The following is a 15,942-nucleotide window of genomic DNA, read 5'->3' as shown; positions in this document are numbered from 1 at the left end:
GTTCAAAATACTTTTTGAATCCCATCTCTCGATATTGCTGCTGCAGGAGCATATTCGAGGCATGAAAAGTGGTGAAAGTTTTCTCCAACATATCGTGATTAGTAATATTATCACCACATAGTTTTAATTGGGAAATAATTCTGAACATAGCAGAATTATACTCACTGATAGATTTAAAATCTTGTAGTCTTAGATGAGTCCAATCATAACGTGCTTGTGGAAGAACGACCATCTTCAGGTGGTCATATCTATCTTTCAAATTATTTCACAGTATGACTGGATCTTTAATAGTGAGATATTCCATTTTCAATCCTTTATCAAGGTGATGGCGTAGGAATATCATTGTTTGACACGGTCTTGGTTTGATGCTTGATTTTTGTTCATGATGGTATCTGTCCGACCCATCGCATCAAGATGAATTTCAGCATCAAGCACCCAAGACATGTAGTTTTTGCCCGATATATCCAGGGCTACAAACTCAAGTTTAGAAAGATTTGACACTATTTAGAAAAAGAAAGTTCGTACCTGATTACTCGAGATGGCAGAGTCTCGTGCTGATAACGTGTTATAAAATAAAGACTGTAAAATCATTAGAGAATTAAATTTTAAGTGCTAAGTTTCAAAATATCACTTCAAATGATTCACATTACATTAAACAGCTACATATATTCTAGAATACATTCTCAAAAAAAAAATTAATTCTAGAATATATATATATATATATATATATATATATATATATATATATATATATATATATATATAGAGAGAGAGAGAGAGAGAGAGAGAAAAGTACTGAGTGGGATCAATCCACATTCATTTGGATAAATAACTCAATTTCAACCAAGTGCACCATTTAATTTTTTGAAGCATGGGGTCAACATACAATATTCAATCAATTTTACGAAGTATATATATATATATATATATATATAGTTCAGCTGCTTTCAGTATTCCCTTAGAATGTTTTGTGAGGGCAAGCGGCGCAATGCTAGAGTTGCTTTTTGGTGACCCATATGTAACGGGTCTGAGGCTATTTGCAAAAGATGCAAGGGGAAGGCAGAAGGCTACACATAATATTTGTCCATCTTTCCCCTCCCCCGCATGCCCTGCACTTGGCGTAGAACAGCTGGCGCGTGGGATAAGCCCCTTAAGCCCATTAGTTTGTTGTATGAAATATTCTTACACAAAAGAATTACTTGAGTTTATACTGAAGCTTTAACCAGTGTTATAAAAGGTGAAAAGCGCAAAAAAGCTCTAAGGTATGTTGGGGCTTTAAGCGCAAAGCGCAAATAAAGCGTGGGCTTTAATGAAAAGTAAAAATATGTATATGTAGTCTAAGACTAATAATTATAAGCATGAATAATAAATACATGGACAAAGAAATTAGAAAAAGTTTATGATAAAGTGATATATCAATTGTTTAATGATGCCTTTTCAGGATTACACTTATTGGCAAGTAAAAGTATGCCTAATAGCCTTGATGCGATACTAAAGCGCCCACAAAGCGAGGCGAAGCGCTCAACCTGTTTTGAGTCTCGCTTCAGGGCTTAAGCGCGCTTTAAGAGCGCCTTTGACAACACTGGCTTTAACAAAAGGTTACATGTTACATTTCTAGTTTTCCCTGTTTTGGTTTTCCATAAATCACATTAAGCATAAGTTAAACTTTTGCTTTAATGACTTCATAGGCCTAGCAAATAAGAAGACTGTGACTATCCAGCCTGGGGGCTGAGATCAGTCAGTGTTGCTTGGTACATCAAAGACCAAGAAACAGAACAAGCCTTCAAGTTTGCTGAATAAATCTGTAATGAAGGAGGAGTTCCGACGCATGGCCAAGGCTGTATCAAACCAGGTAATTGACCAGTCAAATGTTTGTATTTACATGTATTTATTTGGTTTTAAACTGGATTTTGGCTACATTATAATGGCCAAGGTTTATGTTGCTCTCTTTATCTCTGCTAGTTTTATTGGGCTTGGGATATGGCATGGAATTCTGCTACCATATGACGATGTTTATGTTGGATGAAAATAAGAGGTCATTAATAAAACCACATAAAACATTCAGATCCTAGAGAGCTGACAATTGGAGTTACTTTAGCATTAAAACATGTCTCGTCATTAGTTCACTTAATTCTCAGTAATGGCCGTGCTTGGTCATATTCTATGTAACGAGTATACCTCTACACTTTAGAATTGCAAACAATCCTTTTGCTATCTGAAGAATGTGCACTTGCCCAGTTGACCTTTTCATTTTCCAGAACTTTTCTTCAGAGATTTTCTCATTATCCTGTCAATTTGCACAGTTTCCGTGGTAGAGTGCTGTCTCAATATTAGTTTTGCTTACACGAGGACTACAATTGTTGGAATTAGGCTTCTACTCCAAAATATTTTTAGCATTAGTATATTTGCTAGGTTATTTAATTTTTTATCCGTAGTTGTTCTTTTTCCTCACTCTCTCTGATGTTAAGATCTTGAATTTGCGTAAACTTGTTTGGAATACAGGTAACTGATAATTATTACAGGCCAGATCTGAAAAGGGCATCCCTTGCAAGGTTGAGTGTTGTGAACAGAAGTCTCAAGGTTGCAAAATCTGGTGTCAAGAAGAGGAACAGGCAGTCCTAGAGTCGCAACCTTAGGAAATATTATGTTGTATGAACTGCAATTATTTTCATCCTAATGTCTTTGAGTTTCAGAGGTTTTCTATTTAGAGTTTATATTTAGAGTTCTTGTTGAAGTAGCTATTTCCATGGAGATCTTCTGGATTTTGGGCTAAAATATACGTTCCTTTTGGAAATTTATAAAGGTAACAGTTATTTAAAATTGTGTGCTTTTGCGTGGAGCAGTCCTTTTAAATAATGGTAGTCATTTTACATTATTTGTTAGTTCCAAAATGTCGTAGATGTGATTAATTGCTTAATACCAAATGTTACTGTTTTTGAAATGGATAATGAATTATGATGTTACTACAAGTCTACAACCTCTAACACAAGTATACGAGATTCTAGTAGGATAAGTTTTGCTTTTGTTTTTTGGGGTTATGTGAAATAAGCACAAAATTTTGCAAATATGATATTTATGGTTTATTTTTACAGTTAAATCTGATGAGTGGACTTACGAGAGGCATGATCCTCAGTTGTCAAGTGTCTTTATTTCAATATTAAGGAAGCAGGCACATGAAATATTATTGAGCATCAAAATAGTGCTTCTTTCTATTAAACGAGAAATTTTCATCCTCGTGATTTACCCCTAATGAACAACCAACTCGGTTCAGCCAAATGATTAGAGAAGTATATAACAGTATATCTTTTTTGTGAAAGAGTTGCCAAGCTTATCTACTACAATAGAAGAATACTGTTTATGCGTGGGGAGGATTTCTTCATTTATTGGCCCTTTTTTACTTATTTTTACTTATATATGTAGATAACCTTATTTCCTTTTTTCGATAAACATAACGAAATGTCTTTTTGCCAGTAGGTGGTTTAAATGTTGGAAAAAAAATTGAGCTTTAGTCCTTAGTGCTTCAAGATTGTTAAAAACAGTAGTATATTGCAAGCCTTATAAAAGGTAATCGACACTCATAGGAGTTAAGTATTTATGACAATAAAAAGCAAGAACATAAACTCAAATAACAGTGCAACTAAGCATTCAGGTTCCTTTCGGTAAATAACCCACCATTCAATTAAGTGTACTGTTCAAGTTTTTTTAGAGCATGAGAGTCAATAAATAATATTAAATTAATTCTAGGAATTATGTATGTAAAATATTTAGTTTGACGGAAAAATCATATGTTTACGTGCCCATAAATTAGACAGTATATCCACCCTTAGGCATCTCTATTTGTTTTTCACGTAGAGACACTTTTTCGAGGTTACATAAAAGTTATTGCCAACTTTTGGTCAGAGAAAATTGAAAATAGAATAATAATTAAATCATACATGAAGTACAATATTTAAGAAAATTAAAAAGGAACAAGAAAAAGTTTTGACAGGTTATTTCCACTCCCGTGTGGTAATAAATGATAAAATAAAAGGACAATGTAACCGAGAAAAAGTAAGTCTACCTATTTTCCTTTTATTATAATAATTCATGGACCATAAAAGAAAAAGAAAAGTAGAAGAAATCAACGCTAAGAAGAAATTGATTTCTGTTATAAAAATATTATGTTCATTTATTACTCCACTGTAGATAATTTTTTCGAAGTAGATTATCCATTTAGTAATCCATTGAAGTTTATCTCCAAGCAGTTGATGCAGGCAGGTTGCAAGCAACTCAATGAAATAACTTACAAAAATATCCTATTAAACAAGAAGGTTACGAGCAACTCATGCAAACAACTTACAAGCAGCTTAAGAAAAGACTCGCAACTACTTCCTGAAAAGTCTTGCAACTACTTCCTTTCTTCTATAAATAGATGAGATTTCGATTTATTATGTACATCAGTTTGAAGTTGAATAATATATCAATCTCTCTCTATATTTATCTTTAGTTTATTTACTTTATTGTCTTTATTTTATAACACCTTTGTATTGGGTAAAATACGTTACAGTACATAGCCACCAAAAAAGGGGACACATGGAATCAAAATCGGGAGAACGAAAAACCGGGCACAACTACCTCGTGTGTCACCGAGAAAGGCAAATCCATAAAGGCATTAAGCATGCTGCGCCCGATAGCATTTAATGAAGAATATTCTACAGTATTGAAGAGTAATGACTCATTACAGGAATTCGGGCATTTATGTTTACTGTTAGGCTTCCATTATCACATTTCAATAATTGTCATTAGTGGTGGGCCCGACAATTACACTCACTGAACTATAAATAATAGGCTCAACTACCATTGTAGGCGACGATTTTTCTAGATTACATTGAATACATTCTTCATAGCATTTGGATACCTTTTTTCTCTCTCTTGTTTGTTGGTCTTATCAGCATTGTGCCCGGAAACCTTATTTCCGGGCTCTTAAAATCTATCGTTTCATTCATATTTTGAGCTAAGTATCTTGCATCCAAATCGATTAATTCATTATCTTTTGGGATCAAATTGATTCATCTATCTAGAAACCACGAACAAATTCAACTGTACCGTTTTCCGAGTAAATAGTTTGGCGCCCACCGTGGGGCCTAGACAATAGTGTGGTTAGGTTGATCCTTACCTCTTCCACTCAAAAGTTTTGATCGTTCTTATCTTAGGAAAATCAGAAAAAATGGCAATCAATACCGTTAATAACGCTCGCAATCCTGAGGTTCAAGGGGAACACCCCCATTTTGAGGACTCAATCAGCGACACTCGCAATGAGGGGGAAGATGCCACGCCAATATATGACGGACGGTACCCCAGACAAGTACGGGAGACGACTCCAGATGGTGCTGGCCAGGGGCAGGTAGCAGATGCGGTAAGGATCGTGCAAGAGCAACAGGCAACCATTCTAGGCCACCTCATGCGGCAGGATCAGGTTATGATAGAGTTAAAACATGCGCTATCAGGCGCTTCAAATAATGCAAGCAGGCGAGATCCGGTTCCCCCCATTTTTCCTGCAAACCAAACGGCGTAGAGGATCGACAACAATACTCCCAAGGGTGAAGTTGGCTCCGACGAGGCTGGGGGGAGTAGATCTGGCCTCAACAACGATAACAATCCATTCAAGGAGAAACTCTTGTGGTTCATGAAGGAAGTAAATGCCCGCATGGACCAAATCCCGGGCGCACCCCAGTATTGAAAGGCTCAAGCTCGAAGAAGTACATCCAATTACCGTACAAACCGAGTGCGGCCCCAGAATTAATCCCAAAACGATTAAGAATGCCCGAAGTGCCAAAATATGATGGGACCTAAGATCCACAGAAGCGCATCACCACCTATACAACGATGGTGAAAGGAAATGATGTGGCTCCTCACGAAATTGAGTCCGTGTTATTGAAGAAATTTGGTGAGACTCTCACGAGGGGAGCCTTGACATGGTACTCATTATTTCTAGAGCATTCCATAGATTCCTTCGAAATACTAGCGGATTCGTTTATCAAGGCCCATGCCAGTGACAGAAAGGTACAAGCCCGAAAAGACAACATATTCAGGATCGCACAGGGAGAATCCGAGTTATTACGAAGATTCGTTAACCGGTTCCAGAAGGAAAGGATGTTGTTACCAGCCATCCCGGATGAATGCGCGGCTGAGGCGTTCACTAAGGGTTTAAACCCGAGGAGTTCGGATGCTTTCCGGAAGCTGAAGGAAAGTCTGTTTGAGTTTCAAGCAACAACTTGGGCGGATGTCCACAACCGGTACGAGTCAAAAATAAGGATCGAAGACGCTCAGGTTGGCTTTGCGTCATCGACCAAAGGACCGGAGAGGAACAAGGAAAAAATAAAATATGGTATTGACACGGATAGGCTGACCTCAAGGGGCTGGTTTCTGCCCTACGAGCAGACGGAAGGTCGTAACAGGAGCTTCCGAACACCGGACAAGTTCACCGTTGACAGGAGGACCGATGGTTGGCGGAACAACAGATCGTTGCAGGATAGAGAAATCTCGGGACCATGAGGTTCTTCTTATCCAAAGTTATCAGAGTATAATTTCAACATCAGCATGGTGGAGTTAGTGTCGGCCATGAGAGATATCAAAGAGGCACGATCCCCGAGATCTATAAGGTCTGACCCCAGATAGAGGGACCCAAATCTATGGTGTGAATACCACGACACTAATGGCCATCAGACTGGGGACTGTCGGCACCTCTGGGAAGAAGTGGCAATGTTGTTAAAAAATGGTCACCTCAGAGAACTATTGAGTGACCGAGCCAAAAACAATTATGGTCGGGACAGGGGCGACGCGCAAATCTCGAAAGTAGGAGAAGAACCTCCACGCCAAATGATCAACTTGATCTTAGGAGGGAACGAGATTAATGGGATCACCTTCTCGGCTGCAAAGAAGACTAAAGTATCGACAACCCATAGTAAGAGATTCCGGGAAGATGATATCACATTCACGGATGAAGAGGCGAACGGATTACTACTACCGCACAATGACGCACTGGTAATTTCTTTAAATGTGTTAAATTTCAAAATTAAACGTGTTTTAGTGGATCCAAGAAGTTCCGCCAATATCATACAATGGAGAGTTCTAGATCAAGCTAAACTCACCGAAAACATCATCCTGACAATAAAGTTCCTTGCCGGATTCAACCTCGCAAGCGTGATAACCCGAGGGAAAATTTTCCTATTTACGGATGCCGAGGGCGTAACAAAGACAGCTCTCTTCAAAGTAGTAGATGGGGACATGGGCTATAATATCATCCCGGGAAGGCCATGGTTGCACGAGATGAAAGTTGTGCCTTCGACGCACCACCAATTTCTGAAATTTTCGACATCCGAGGGGATCAAGCAAATAAGAGGTGATCAACCGGCAGCAAGAGAGATGAATGCGATCTCAATCTCTCATAGCAAGATAAAGGAACCTGCGGCATAGCAGTTATCGGAACCGGCTTCCGACCCCGAACCAGAGGAAGTTTCCTCGGGGGCAGTAGAGTCGAAGCAACATCATGTACCAAGGTATTTTCAAGTACCGGAAGAAATAAACGCAAAGAAATCTATGGCAGAAGAACTAGAGCAAGTTGCATTGTTCGAAAAATTCCCAGAAAGGAAATTCCACTTGGGAACGCTCAGGTCCGATTGTTTTGCATGGCCGCACGAGGATATGATAGGAATCCCAACGGAGATAGCCGTGCACAAGTTAAGTTTGGACTCGAGCATACCTCCGGTAAGGCAAAAAAAGCGTCCTATTGCAGAAGCAAGGAATAAATTCGTCAGAGAAGAGGTAACCTCTCTACTTAAGATTGGTTCAATCTGAGAGGGAAGATGTTCGGACTGGCTAGCTAATGTGGTAGTAGTTCCTAAGAAAAACAAGAAATTTTGCATGTGCATAGATTACAAAGATCTTAATAAGACATGCCCAAAGGACTCGTTCCCCTTGTCAAATATCGATCAAATGATTGCTACGACCGAGCACGAGTTAATGAGTTTCCTCGATGCCTATTCCGGGTACAATCAAATCAAGATGATCCCTGAAGATTGGGAAAAAACTTCATTTATAACAAATTTTGGTACATATTGTTACAATGTAATGCCCTTCGGACTAAAAAATGCCAGAGCTACTTACCAACGGCTCGTAAATAAGATGTTCGAAAGATAAATAGGAAATACTATGGAAGTATATATAGACGATATGCTCGTTAAATCTCTGGATGTAGGTGACCACCTAAGGCGTCTGCAAGAAATGTTTGACATACTGAGGAAGTACAATATGAAGCTTAACTCCGAGAAATGTACGCTCAGGGTCAGTTTAGGTAAAATTTTAGGATTCCTGGTCTCACAAAGGGAAATTGAAGTAAATTCCCACAAAATCAAAGCCATAAAAGACATCTCGGATCAACTATTCAATGTAAAGGAAGTACAGAGACTCACAGGCAGATTAGCGGCTTTGAGCAGGTTCATTTCTTGATCATCGAAAAAGTGTCACCACTTCTTCACGCTGCTCAAAAAGAAAAACAATTTCGCGGAATACTTTTCAAGCCCTCCGTTGCTCTCGAAACCTAAAGAATGAGAAACATTGCTAGTCTACCCGGCGGTCTCAGAAGTTACGATAAACGCAATTTTAGTCCGGGAGGAAAAAGGTACGCAATTCCCCACATATTACGTTAGCAAAATTTTAACGGGAGCAGAAACCCGCTACCTACATTTGAAAAAGTTGGCCTTAACTCTCGTGGTAGCCGCCCGGAAGCTTAGGCCCTACTTCCTATGCCACCCGATAACAGTGGTGACTGCTTTTCCTTTTAGGAATATACTCCATAAACCCGAGCTCTCGGGTAGATTAGCCAAATGGGTCGTTATAATGAGCTAGTTCGACGTAGAGTATAAACCAAGGACAGCAATTAAATCACAAGTCCTGGCTGACTTCGTGGCCGATTTCAGCCCTGGATTATGCCTCTGGCTACCAAAGAGGCAACAATGGTGTCAAAGCCGGCATCTGGAGTCTGGACCTTATTCACATATGGAGCTTCGAATGTAAAAGGGTCCGGGCTCGGAATAGTCCTAGTCACACCTTCGGGGGAAACCTTAAGGCAAGCCATCAAGACGGTTACTTTGACTAACAATGAAACAGAATACGAAGCTTTGATTGCAGGGCTCGAATTGGCTGGGGGGCTCGACTCCGAAGCCATCAACATCAAATGTGACTCGCAGTTGGTGGTAAATCAGGTCTACGAAATTTTTGACTACAAAGATGAGCGAATGCAATAATATGTGGTAAAGGTTCAGGCCTTATTATCATGATTGCGGGAGTGGTCAATCACCCACACCCCGAGGGAAGAAAATGCGGAAGAAGATGCATTAGCAAATCTGGGCTCATCAACAGAGATTCAAGGACCGGAATCAGGGGCGGTAGTTTAACTGATGAACTCAGCCTTAGACACGAATGGCTACTATGAGGTGAATTCGGCCAATCTGGTCTGGGACTGGAGAAACGAGATAATTGATTATCTCGAGCACGGGAAACTGCCCAAAGACCCCAAAGCATCGAGAGCGCTGCGCACTAAAGCCGCGCGATACAACTTCGAGAAAGGCCAATTATACAGAAAATCCTTTCAAGGCCCGTTGGCCCGGTGCTTAGGAGCATCAGAAGCCAACTAAGGGAAATCCATGAAGGGATATGCGGCAACCACTCATACGCAAATTCTCTGGTACTGAAGTTAGTCCGAGCAGGATATTATTGGCCCCGTATGGAACAAAATGCCAAACACTTTGTACAAAAATGTGATAAGTGCCAATGGCACGCACCACTAGTACATCAACCAGCAGAACCACTACATTCAATCCATTCCCCATGGCCATTCACGAAATGAGGGATGGACATCATCGGGCCACTACTACCGGCTCCGGGGAAGGTAAGGTTTATTCTTTAATTTTCACTAACTGTTTCTCCAAATGGGTGGAAGCAGGTCCTTATCGAAAGATCGAAGAACTCGAAGTGGTCGACTTCCTGTGGGAAAAATTAATTTGCAGGTTCGGAATCCCGAAAGAGATCGCATGCGACAACGAGCCACAATTTATCGGACATCTAAGTGCAAACGGACAAGCGGAGTCAACAAAAAAAATATTGTGCAAAACCTAAAGAAAAGGTTAGAAGCAGCAAAAGGACGTTGGCCCGAGGAATTACCCGGGGTACTATGGGCCTATCGAACAACGGCCAAATCGAGCACAGGCGAAACCCCTTTTTCCCTTATGTACGGCGCCGAATATTTGATACCAGTGGAAGTAGGGGAGCCAACCTTAAAGTATTTCCAGGCAGACGAAGAATCGAACAACAAGGTAATGCTAATCAACTTTGAACTGCTCGAGGAATGCAGGGAATTAGCGTATGCCAGACTGGCAGCGCAAAAGCAGAGAATGGAGCGATATTACAATCAAAGAACCAACCTCCATTATTTCAAAGTGGGAGACTTGGTCTTAAAGAAGGTGACTCAGAACACTCGAGAACTCAGCACCGGCAAATTATCCTCTACATGGGAAGGCCCTTACTGGGTTTTAATTATCACCGGTAAAGGGTCATACGAGTTGGAAAACCACAACGGAGACAAGCTGCCTAGCAACTGGAACATGGCTCATCTAAAAAAATATTACTGCTGAAAAACAACGGTCAAATAAAAAGCAAGGTTTTTGATGAGGCAAACAAGCAAGTCTCCACTAGTGGTTGGTCAGATAATCTTTGATTTAATTGCAGATTCCCACCGGGAAGATAAGTTTGATACTTAACAGAGGTTACCCAACCGTTCACGAGTACAAACCACTAGAGGATTGTTAGGTATCCTTTCGCTCGATAGCATGAATTCCTAAGGGAAAGCAAAATATGTTACCGAGCAAAGGGATACATAGGAATTCATTGGTGGAACCTTCGAAGATACAAGACTTCCAGTGTTCCAGCTCACATTATTTGTATTAGAACACTGGGAGGGGGGGATAATGATATGATTACAAGGATACACTAAATATCACGTCAACCGGGAACAAAAATCCGGCAAGGCAACACTGAATGCCACGTCAATCGGGAACAAAAATTCGGCAAGGCAACACTGAGTGCCACGCATCATTGGGACCGGGGACTGCATAACCAGCCCCGTAGAAACATGTTTCACAAGATATCCACAAGTCATGGAAACTTAGCAAAATGGCTATATAAACTATGAAAATAGAAGGAATGAAATCCTGTTGCTTTTATCTTGTTTCTTGTCTGAACGATGAGCTAATTTTATCATTTGAAAGTTAAACAAGTACTTCAAATGCTAGTGTCGTAATGAACAGGAGATGTCCTCTTCAAGAGCACCGTAAACATAAGAATATAAAAAAACCCTCCCGTTAAAGGGTTGGTTCCGAAAGAATATATACCCGGAACCAAAAATGCTATCGGGAAAAAATACACCCGAAGCCATATATGAAAAAGACGCAAAAGGCTGACTTGCACAAAATACTTATAAAAAACCCTCCCGTTAAAGGGTTGGTTCCGGAAGAATATATGCCCGGAATCAAAAATGCTATCGGGGAAAAATACACCCCAAGCCACATATGAAAAAGACGCAAAAGGATGACTTGCGCAAACTCTTATAAAAACCCTCCCGTTAAAGGGTTGGTTCCGGAAGAATATATGCCCTGAACCAAAAATTCTATCGGGGAAAAATACACCCGAGGCCACATATGAAAAAGACGCAAAAGACTGACTTGCACAAATACTTATAAAAAAACCCTTCCGTTAAAGGGTTGGTTCCGGAAGAATATATGCCCGGAACCAAAAATGCTATCGGGTAAAAATACACCCGAAGCCGCATATCAAAAAGACGTAGAAACCTAACTTGCTCAAATACTTAGTGAAACCCTCATGTAAGAGGGATAATTCTCGTAGACAGAAGCATACAGGAAAATATGCACAGATATTCAAGCAAAAATAAGACTTAAAAAAAATATGTCTTCATTTACAAGAATGTGCCAAAGGAAATACAAAACAGGGAAAGAAAAAGTTAAGCTACAGCATCACCGGAACGAGGAGGAAGAGAAGTATCCACATTCTCGGGAACGGTGGAAGTTTCAACCGATGGCCCAACATCTTCCCCAACTTGGTCTTCGACATCATCGCCTTCCGATTCCTCTTCAGTGTCCGAAATCTCAAAATCGGAATCAGAAGAGCCTGGAACGTCAGACCGTGCTAGGAGTCCATTTTTTGCAGCCAACTCAAGCTCGCGTGCCTTAGCAATTTTGGCATCAATATCAGTAATGCCAGCTTTGGCTGCTTCCAAGGTTTTTCTCCTCATGTTGTACATGGCATAAGTCTTTTCAACAACGAGGGAAGCTTCTCGGCGCCTGTGTTCTTCTTTGAGTTGAGTGATCTCGACATAAAGATTTTCCCGGGCAGACTTAGCAGATTGGAGACTGACATCGAGATCATAGATAGTTGAGCTATAGATCCTGTTGTGCTTGATAGTTTTCTTATACTTCTCCTCCAACCGGGCATACCTCGCCTACGCAGCAGTAAGCTCTTCGGCCTTAGAATTCAAGGTTGCTTCTAAATTAGCTACCCTTTCAGCAGCAGCAGCCTCACAGTCATTGGCAACAAGAATGGCGTTCTGGACTTCAGCCCATTTAGCCTTGACTTCATCAAAGCTAGTCCTCAGTGGCCCAATTTCCTTCCTAAGGATCTCTACTTCCTGCTCACTTATCTGCAAGCGGGTTTCCAAAACAACGGCCTCAGTGGCCCTAGTTTCTATTTCTGATAGGCGAAGAACAGTCTGGTCCCGTTCTGCCAAAAGCTGATCCCGTTAAGAAGAGAGTTCCTCCTTCTCGCGGATTAACCTTTGTAGGCCCTCTGAAGCAATAAAATTGGCCTGCTAGATAAGAAGAGGTAAAACTTAAAATGCACTCATTCAAAAGTTGAAAAATATCAGAAAAAGAAAGAAACATACCGTAACGGCATTATACGTGGCATTGTTCAACAAACACTCTCCCGAGAGTGTCTAAATCTTTTCTCAATCTTTCTCCGAAGCCAAGGGCTTCAGATAATTAGCAAACTCCACCGGCCGAGAAAGAAGGTTGCACCCGGTAGAGACCGAAAGGGTAATATTACTCATCCTCTGAGGATCATCAGAAGGGGCAGCATAATTTTCCCCAAATTCCCATGAACAGGAGACTGGGGAAGAGGAATGCCTTCAACACGGTCAGATGCGGGAGATGATGTTGTTAGGGGAAGCGAGGATGAAGATGGAAAAGATGTAGCAGTTGCTAGTGGCGAAGAAGGTGGTGATAAAGCTAGTAAAGCACTAGTTGTTGGGTGCTCACTAACCAAGGATGGAAAGGACCCGACACTCTGCCTCGCAGTACTGGGCACAATGATTAGGGCCCGAGAACGGGAGTTGACATTTTCCACCAAATCAAACTCTCCCCAAAGTGCCGAGATATCTTCCTCGGCGGATGTGACTACATCAATAGGTTGAACATCCTGTTGAGAGTATAAGGATCGTTGTCTTCTATGAAGAGAAGCTCCATCATCACTATCTTCTTCATCATCAATCACTACGGTGTCTATGACCGGCCCGGAGGGAGGACCGACCAATATCGCCACCTGGGATGATTCGGGGGCATCAATCTTTGCCTCTTATTCTTCTCCCATGCCGCAGAGGAACGCCTTTTTTTGGTTGCTTGTTCTCTGGCTGGGGACTCTATGAAGAAATATTTGTGACCGAAGTAGAACTGGAGGCACCTGTTTGAGCAAGCGCCTCCTGGAGCAGCCTCGCCGCATCAGCAGGGTCGGCCAAAACATCCTTTTCGGGAATCTCGACTGATCTCGGGGGTAGACCTAATTTGACAAACAAGCCAGGAGATTCAACCAAATTCCACATATACAAAAACTAAAGAAAGCAAATTATAGTTACCATAATTTTTGGCCTTCCACCCGTATTTAATGGATAATTCTTTCCACAAGCGGATTTCAGGCGTGGTGATATCCAAGATCTTTTGAATCCACCGGTCCAAGCCTTCTACCACCGGTGGGACCCATCGGGTCGCTATAACATACAGAAGTTGAAAGATCAATACAAGTGTAAAAAAAACATTTAGGAGGGGAAAACATATAGAAAGAAACATACGGGAACGATTCTAAGCAACCGGAAAGGATGAGGCCATTGTTGGACTAATGTCACCGGAGGTAACTGCAATAAACTGTTCCATCCACCCTCGGTAATTGTCATCATCCATGCTGAATATCAAAGCATGGTTACTACGCTTACAAAGATTTATCATCCCCCCGCGGAAGACCTTGGGGGAGTATAGATTTATCATGTGAGCCAGGGTCAGCTCTTCTATGGTTTCAAAGCACAGGCGCCAAAGGCAAGCAACCGTCCTCCAAACAAATGGGCTTACCTGTGCCAAACATACCTGGTAGCGGAGACAAAATTCTGTTATCATGGAATCAATCTCCCCACTCAAAGAAAACGTACCCAAGGTAAAAAGGTACGTGTAGAAATATGTGAAGCCGTCTCTGGGAAGGGTCACTCGCTCTGATAGGTCGGGAGCGATGATGTCCAAATTTGTGCAGCAGCAGTCTTCTTTCATATTAGGGATACTGGAAGGATGAATGGAAGATGGGTAGCAGTTAACCGCCCATGTACGGGGGGTTATCAATGGGAAATTTCTCCTCTAAATCCTTCAAAGTATTGAGCCTTTTAGGGATTATGGAACTTACTAGTGGAGGAGCATAATCTTTGTTTTTGTTCTTATTCTTCGAAGAACCAAAACGTTTAGATGAAGAATCCATTGGAAGAGGGGAAGAAAAAGTTCTGTGTTTGGAAAAATTTAGAGAAGAGATGTAGAACATGAATTCAGGTTGGAAGTTCAAGCAACTGGTAAACTAATAAGAGAAGGGAGTTGATATGTATAGGTAAAATTTTGGGCGGCTAAAATACTTGGCTCCAATTACCTCGATAACTGGCAAAATGCGTGCTAAATTGTAGGAGGACGCGTGTTCAAGGCATTAAATGCAGAGAAACAGACGTCTAATCAACCGTCAGTAACCTTCAAAAGGAATTATAGTAATTCCCGCCAAAAGAAGAATCTCACCAACTTCCCGATAACATAAATTTATGTTACCAGAAAGCAGGGGGACTATCTGTATTGGGTAAAATACATTACGATACGTGACCACCAAAAAAGAGGACACGTGGAATCAAAAATGGGAGGATGAAAAACCAGGCACAACTACCTCGTGTGTCACCGAGAAAGGCAAATCCATAAAGGAATTAATCATGCTGCGTCCGGTAGCATTTAATGAAGAATATTCCACATCATTGAAGAGTAACGACTCATTACAGTAATTTGGGCATTTATGTTTACCGTTAGGCTTCCATTATCGCATTCAATAATTGTCATTAGTGGTAGGCCCAACCATTACGCCCACCGAGCTATAAATAATAGGCTCAACTATCATTGTAGGGGACGATTTTTTTGGATTACATTGAATACATTCTTCATAGCATTTGGATACCTTTTTTCTCTCTCTCGCTTGTTGGTCTTATCAGCTTTGTGCCCGAAAACCTTATTCTCGGGCTCTTAAAATCTATTATTTCATCCACATTTTGAGCTAAGTATCTTGCATCCAAATCGATTAATTCATTATCTTTTGGGATTAAATTGATTCATATGTCTAGAAACCACGAACAAATTCAACTTTACCATTTTCCAGGTAAACAATCTTATCAGCATGAGACTCTGCCATTTTGAGCACTTACTTCGAATTAATTTCTATTTCAGTATCCATCTCCAATGTAAGGATGCGCTCTTATGTCCGTGGTTAGATCTTATTTACTCCGAGCATCGTAAGGCAGATTATATCTTTAAGGTAGTGAGCTTTTCTTCTTGACAG

At 40.8% G+C, this 15,942-nt stretch overlaps 1 long non-coding RNA gene across 1 annotated transcript; it reads left to right on the top strand.

The window, feature by feature from the left end:
* Positions 1-1,654: 1,654 nt before the first annotated feature.
* On the top strand, positions 1,655-2,640 carry LOC104116137 (uncharacterized). Its single transcript, XR_011409197.1, has 2 exons — positions 1,655-1,852; positions 2,503-2,640. It is a non-coding gene; the product is annotated as an uncharacterized lncRNA (long non-coding RNA).
* Positions 2,641-15,942: the final 13,302 nt, after the last annotated feature.

Source organism: Nicotiana tomentosiformis, chromosome 6 (assembly GCF_000390325.3).
Source record: "Nicotiana tomentosiformis chromosome 6, ASM39032v3, whole genome shotgun sequence".
NCBI classification, from domain to species: Eukaryota; Viridiplantae; Streptophyta; class Magnoliopsida; order Solanales; family Solanaceae; genus Nicotiana; species Nicotiana tomentosiformis.
The sequence above is the reverse complement of the archived record's forward strand: the minus strand, read 5'-3'. Positions and strand labels throughout refer to the sequence as shown.